This window comes from Oncorhynchus tshawytscha, linkage group LG12 (assembly GCF_018296145.1).
Source record: "Oncorhynchus tshawytscha isolate Ot180627B linkage group LG12, Otsh_v2.0, whole genome shotgun sequence".
NCBI lineage: Eukaryota > Metazoa > Chordata > Actinopteri > Salmoniformes > Salmonidae > Oncorhynchus > Oncorhynchus tshawytscha.
This window is the reverse complement of record NC_056440.1, coordinates 14,615,252-14,622,839: the sequence shown is the minus strand read 5'-3', so window position 1 is coordinate 14,622,839 and position 7,588 is coordinate 14,615,252. Positions and strand designations below refer to the sequence as shown.

At 42.7% G+C, this 7,588-nt stretch overlaps 1 pseudogene; it reads left to right on the top strand.

The window, feature by feature from the left end:
* The first annotated feature begins 335 nt into the window (after positions 1–335).
* Positions 336–7,181, top strand: LOC121847898 (annotated as a pseudogene).
* Positions 7,182–7,588: the final 407 nt, after the last annotated feature.

Genomic DNA, 7,588 nt, shown 5'->3' with positions numbered 1-7,588 from the left:
AAGAAAATGATTCATAAATAAGATGTCTATTACTGTACAGTACATGATGAAACAGAACAGCTCTACTGTATCTGCGATATGATCTTTCAATTATACATCTCCTAGAACGATATGATCTCTTATTGCTGAGAGCAATTTGATTGTTGGATCAAACAGCAAATCCAAAGAGCTTTGATCTCTGCTAACCTCATGTGGTTACCCATGTTTCTCCAGTCTCATTTACTGACAGGCTTCTGGCCAGTGATGTTAAATATGGTCCCCAAGGTGCAAGTCACTGTGTTTGGCCATGGCCCGTTCATCCCCTTTCCTCTTTCATGATTGACCAATGGGTGGACATGGTGGAGGAGGAGTTGAAGTACTGTGAGGCAATGGTGAATGTTCAGGGAAAATTCAGGGAAAGTTCAGGGAAAACAAACAGATTGTAATGTACGCATTTGTGCAGAAGCTGAGTTTAATAAACATGGACAAGGCAGATAAACAAAACAGGCGAAGCGTACTGAACGTGAACCAAACCAGTACTGGCTGCAGAGGCATAAATAATGCGAGAATAATCAAAGTGATGATGAAGTCCAGGTGTGCGTAATGATGGGGAGCAGGTGTGCGTAATGATGGGGAGCAGGTGTGCGTAATGATGGGGAGCAGGTGTGCGTAATGATGGTGCCTGGACCGGTGGTTAGTAGACTGGCGACTACCTGTGCCGGAGAACGGGAGTAGGCATGACACAGATTAGACATTTTAATGAAAGCGACACAGAAGGAGGTACTCTACATGCCTGCATGAGAGTCTAAAATGTCCATCAAATGCCAGGGTATATCCATCTGTGGCAAAGTTACTGATATAACAAATGGACCGACATTTCAACCACTTTAGGTCTTCTTCAGGCTCCTCCTATTTCCTGTGCATTATTTATGCTTTAAAAGCATATAAGCAGTATGCAGGGTGGCTACATTGAAGAATCTCAAATATATTTTGATTTGTTTAACACTTGTTTGGTTACTACATGATTCCATATGTGTTATTTCATAGTTTTGATGTCTTCACTATTATTCTACAATGTAGACAAAAGTCTAAATAAAGAAAAACCCTGGAATGAGTAGGTGTGTTCAAACTTTTGACTGTGTACGCTGGGAGTCAGGAAGGAAGTACAGGGAGTGAATCTTTTAATAAATAAACTAACACGGACCTAAACAAGAAACACGAAAAGCGTATAGAAATGGAACAGAAACAGAGTAAATAACGCTTAGTGAGAGAACCAAAGTGAGTGACAGTTATGGGGAAGGAAATAAGGAATGTGATGGAGTCCAGGGGAGTCTGAAAAGGCGCTGGTGCGCGTAACGATGGTGACAACGTTGTGCGTAATAATAAGCAGACTGGAGACCTTGAGCGCCAAATAGGGAGTATATGTGACAAACTGGTACTGTATGTATTCTCTTGTATATGCATGGCGCCTGTGAAATGGGTGGAATTTGCTGAATGTGCATATCCACTACCTGTTACAAATTTTCATGACCTGCATTCAATTGCCAAAGAAAATGCAGTCCCCTTGCATTACTGCAGCAAAGCAACAGAAATATGCACCATGGGGCCGTATTAATTATGCACTGTGGGTCCGTATTTTGTGCTGTCTGTAGATTATGCACTTTGTGGCCATTTTAATTACGGAATATTTTCACATGTGTTAGCTGTCAGTCAACAACTCAACGGTTAACCTCTTGCGACGAGCAATCCCGTACCTGGGAGCGTAATCATAGCCTCAAACGCATTAGCAAAACGCAGTGGACATAAATACCCCTAGAACCTTTTCCTATTCATGAAAATCGCAAATGAAATAAATATATTCAAACACAAGCTTAGCCTTTTGTTAACAACACTGTCATCTCAGATTTTCAAAATATGCGTTACAGCCAATGCTAGACAAGCATTTGTGTAAGTTTATCATGGCATAATGCTATACTAGGCTCTGCTGGCAGCAGGCAACATTTTCACGAAAATAAGAAAAGCAACCAAATTAAATAATTTACCTTTGAAGAACTTCAGATGCTTTCACTCAGGAGACTCCCAGTTAGATAGCAAATGTTCCTTTTTCCCAAAAATATTATTTTTGTAGGCGAAATAGCTCCCGTTTCTTCATCATGCTTGGCTGAGAAATCGACCGGAAAATGCTACAACTATAACGCCAAACTTTTTTCAAAATTTGCTCCATAATATCGACAGAAACACGGCAAACGTTGTTTAGGATCCATCCTCAAGGTGTTTTTGACATATGTATTCGATAATATATCCGTCGAGGCAATTGGTTTTTCATAAGAAGTGATTGGAAAAATGGCATGTTTTTCATCCCAAAATTTTAATAGCGCCACCTAGTCGCAAGAAGTTAACTGAAGGATTTAATTCAGAGTGGTCAAGGCAAGGTCCGTATTACATTTTTATCATCTATCGCCAACCAGGTGCCCTTAGAGAGTTCCTCAATGAGCTTGACACCTTGATAGGCTAATTTCCTGATGATGGCTCACCACTCATTGTACTGGGTGACTTCAACCTGTCGTGACATTGTATTAGTTAATGTGACGACTGTTGCTCATCAAATGATTAAAGGTTTCTAATTGCGTGATTAAATTAATTCAGCAATTATTAACTCATTAACCTGGGGCACCATGAGAAAATTAGTTTTATTGAGTTTCTATTTCCCAAATTAACTCAAAGAATATCAGAATATCGATTTTACAACAGTCGCTAATTAATCAGTTTCCTCTACAATCTCATTCTGAACGTCGCATAATCCGGGATCTGCACAGACCCGGGTCCCACCAATGAGTTCGTACCACACCGATATTAGTGGATTATTTATTTACTAGAAAGCTAAAATGATGATAAAAGACACACATACACAAAACACAGTCTAGGCTATTGATCTACTTCCGGCGCCGACAGAGATGGCCGCCTCGCTTCGCGTTCCTAGGAAACTATGCAGTTTTTTGTTTTTTTATGTGTTATTTCTTACAGTGGTACCCCAGGTCATCTTAGGTTTCATTACATACAGTCGAGAAGAACTACTGAATATAAGAGCAGCGTCAACTCACCATCAGTACGACCAAGAATATGACTTTCCCGAAGCGGATCTTGTGTTCTGCCTTTCACCCAGGACAACGGAATGGATCCCAGCCGGCGACCCCAAAAAACGACTTCGTAAAAGAGGGAAACGAATCGGTCTTCTGGTCAGACTCCAGAGACGGGCACATCGCACACCTCTCCCTAGCATACTTCTCGTCAATGTCCAGTCTCTTGACAACAAAGTTGATGAAATCCGAGCAAGGGTAGCATTCCAGAGGGACATCCGAGACTGTAACGTTCTTTGCTTTACGGAAACATGGCTCACGAGACGGCCTACAGGGAGGAGGTGAGGGCCCTCGGAGTGTGGTGTCAGGAAAATAACCTCACACTCAACGTCAACAAAACTAAGGAGATGATTGTGGACTTCAGGAAACAGCAGAGGGAACACCCCCCCATCCACATCGATGGAACAGTAGTGGAGAGGGTAGTAAGTTTTAAGTTCCTCGGCGTACACATCACAGACAAACTGAATTGGTCCACCCACACAGACAGCATCGTGAAGAAGGCGCAGCAGCGCCTCTTCAACCTCAGGAGGCTGAAGAAATTCGGCTTGTCACTAGAAGCACTCACAAACTTCTACAGATGCACAATTGAGAGCATCCTGTCGGGCTGTATCACCGCCTGGTACGGCAACTGCTCCGCCCACAACCGTAAGGCTCTCCAGAGGGTAGTGAGGTCTGCACAACGCATCACCGGGGGCAAACTACCTGCCCTCCAGGACACCTACACCACCCGATGTCACAGGAAGGCCATAAAGATCATCAAGGACAACAACCACACGAGCCACTGCCTGTTCACCCCGCTATCATCCAGAAGGCGAGGTCAGTACAGGTGCATCAAAGCTGGGACCGAGAGACTGAAAAACAGCTTCTATCTCAAGGCCATCAGACTGTTAAACAGCCACCACTAACATTGAGTGGCTGCTGCCAACACACTGACTCAACTCCAGCCACTTTAATAATGGGAATTGATGGGAATTGATGTAAAATATATCACTAGCCACTTTAAACAATGCTACTTAATATAATGTTTACATACCCTACATTATTCATCTCATATGTATACGTATATACTGTACTCTCTATCATCTACTGCATCTTTATGTAATACATGTATCACTAGCCACTTTAAACTATGCCACTTTGTTTACATACTCATCTCATATGTATATACTGTACTCAATACCATCTACTGTATCTTGCCTATGCTGCTCTGTACCATCACTCATTCATATATCTTTATGTACATATTCCTTATCCCCTTACACTTGTGTCTATAAGGTAGTAGTTTTGGAATTGTTAGCTAGATTACTTGTTGGTTATTACTGCATTGTCGGAACTAGAAGCACAAGCATTTCGCTACACTCGCATTAACATCTGCTAACCATGTGTATGTGACAAATAACATTTGATTTGATTTGATTTGCATCTTTATGTAATAGATGTATCACTAGCCACTTTAAACTATGCCACTTTGTTTACATACTCATCTCATATGTATATACTGTACTCGATACCATCTACTGCATCTTGCCTATGCCGCTCTGTACCATCACTCATTCATATATCTTTATGTACATATTCTTTATCCCTTTACACTTGTGTGTATAAGGCAGTAGTTTTGGAATTGTTAGTTAGATTACTCGTTGGTTATTACTGCATTGTCAGAACTAGAAGCACAAGCATTTCGCTACACTCGCATTAACATCTGCTAACCATGTGTATGTGACAAATAAAATTTTAGATTAAAACTTAGTGTAACGGGCCAACACACTATGGCGCTTGTTACCCAAAATGGTTAAAAGAGAGAGAAAAAGAGAAAGTACACTATAGAAATATACATTTGGGTGCATTTGTCAGCTATGCTTATTTTAATCCTATCCTTGCCCCGAACTGCCGCTCTTAGTAATTACGTGTGGGAGGTCTCAAGTAGGAAGCTCTGCGTGTCGTTTAGGCTTCTCAATGATGCACTTCTCTGGCGTAACTCTCTGGTTATCCTCACGATGTCAGTGTCCTTTTACTCTGATTCCTCACCCTTGTTCTGGGAGGGGTCTTCTGAGGACAGGCAGCTCTGTAGCTCAGAGCTCACAGCGTAGGAATGAAACAGTGTAGATACCACGATTCGATGGAGAGTGGAGGTTACGTGGTCCGGCTTGAATTCACCCGCTTAGACACAGCTACTCATCAGTAACATGGGTAGAAAAAGATGTCTTTGTCTTCAACCTTGGGTTGAGTTTTGGGTTCGTTGACTTTTTAGACCTTGGCTGCAGCTCGGGTCACTTAGTCTGATATGTTAATTCTTAACTCACGTGTCTTATACCCTCATGTCAAAAGTGGGCGTAACCGCCTTTAGGGCAATTCTCTGGGCGTACCAAGTTAAGAGGCAAAGTCTAGATTTTACTCAAATCCAATTTTAGACAACTAACTTCACATTTCATCTTTACCAAAATATTCTCTTTGATTTGGAAATTTTTCACACAACGTACAATGTATAAACATCAAGCCTATCCTAGGAAAACTCTTAAAGTTACAATGTTTTCGTAATAATGTCATCTATTAATCTTTAATAACAAAACAAAAATGAAATACATTTTCATATTCCATCTATCGTCATGACCAGCATTGTGGCTGACGGAAACCATTGTTCCAAAGTCCCTTTATTTCATGTTTAATGTTCTGAGGCTGGTTCTCCATAGTGAGAGGACAAAGGAATGTTGTCTGTGGCCTAAGATTTACCATGGGCGTGAGGGGTCATAAAACCCCACATCTTCAGACCCCTAGATCTCTCCTCCTCTGTTGGGGTTGAGTGATAATGTGTAGGGTTGTGGTCTCCTGTAACCTGACCTGATAAGGACAGTCATGACAAACCTCCTGACGTCTCCTTTCGATTAACTACAGACCGGTACTCCTTCTTTCCTTTTGATCCAAAACACTTGAGTGTGCTGTCTCTGACCAACTATCACTCTCTCTCTCAGAACGATCTAATCAAGACGAGTCACTCAACCGAGACTGCTCTCTACTGTGTCACAGAGGCTCTCTGCACTGCCAAAGCTGACTCTCTCTCCTCCACTCTTATCCTCCTAGATCTAACTGCTGCCTTCAACACCATGAACCATCAGATCCTTCTCTCAGGGCTAGGAATCTCGGGCTCTGCACACTCTTGGATTCTATCCTACCTGGCAGGCCGCTCCTACAAAGTGATGTGGAGAGGATCTGTGTCTGTACCACATGCTCTCACTACTGCAGGGCGTGATTCTAGGCCCTCTCTTCTTCTCTCTATACACTCAGCTCCGTCATGTCTTCACATGGTCTCACCTATAATTGCTATGCAGATGACACAACTCTGTTTCTCCTTTTCCCTTCTTACACCAAGGTGGCGACACGCATCTCTGTGTGCCTTGTCAAGCTCAACCTTGACAAGACGAAGCTGCTCTTTCTCCCGTGGAAGGCCTGCCCATCCCATGACCTCTCCATCATGGTTGACAACTCCACAGTGTCCCCCTCCCAGAGGGCAAAGAACCTTGGGGTGACCCTGGACAACACACTGTCGTTCTCTGCAAACATCAAAGCAGTGACTTGCTCCTGCAGGTTCATTCTCTACAACATCCTCAGAGTATGACCCTGCCTCAAACAGGAACCGGCACAGGTCACTTGTCATCTAAGTTGTAGGTCACTTGTCATCTCTCGTCTGAAGTACTGCAACTCACTGTTTGCTGGGCTCCCAGTTTGTGCCATCAAACTCCAGCAACTTATCCATAACGCTGCAGCCCGACTGTGTTCAACTTTCCCAAGTTCTCCCATGTCACCCGCTCCACTCCACTGGCTTCCAGTTGAAGCTCGCATCCACTACAAGACCATGGTACTTTCCTAAGGAGCAGAACGAGGAACAACCCCTCCCTAGTTTCAGGCTAGGCTCATACCCTACATCACAACCGAGTACTCTTTTCTGCAACCTCTGGTCTCTCGGCCCCCCCATCCCTATAGGAGGGTAGCTCCCACTCAGCCCAGTCGAAGCTCTTCTCTGTCCTGGCAACTCTTGAAGCAAGGACTGCAGAGTACCTGCCCATCTGAAACCTCTACCTCTTCAAAGAGTATCTGATGATTCAAAGATATAAGACATGGGTCACAATGTAGATGTGTACATTGTAGGTCCTGTACTTTTTACTGTCTATACAGCCTTTGTTGAACTGCAATTGGAACTTAATGCAGGTCACATAAACATGTATCTGATGATTTATGAATATGTGCATTGGATGGTGCCCTCATTGATCATGTCCCCACTTATACGTATCTGGGTATCTGGATTGACAAAAAAAGCATGTTGAGGAGTTAGTTAAGAAATATTAAATTAAAAAGGGCTTCTTTTATAGAAACATGTAATGACTTAAAAAATAAATAAATAATAATTCAGTCGACATTCACACTGGTTATAGACTATGACGATATTGTCGATAGAAATGCAGCTGCCACTGTCTTGA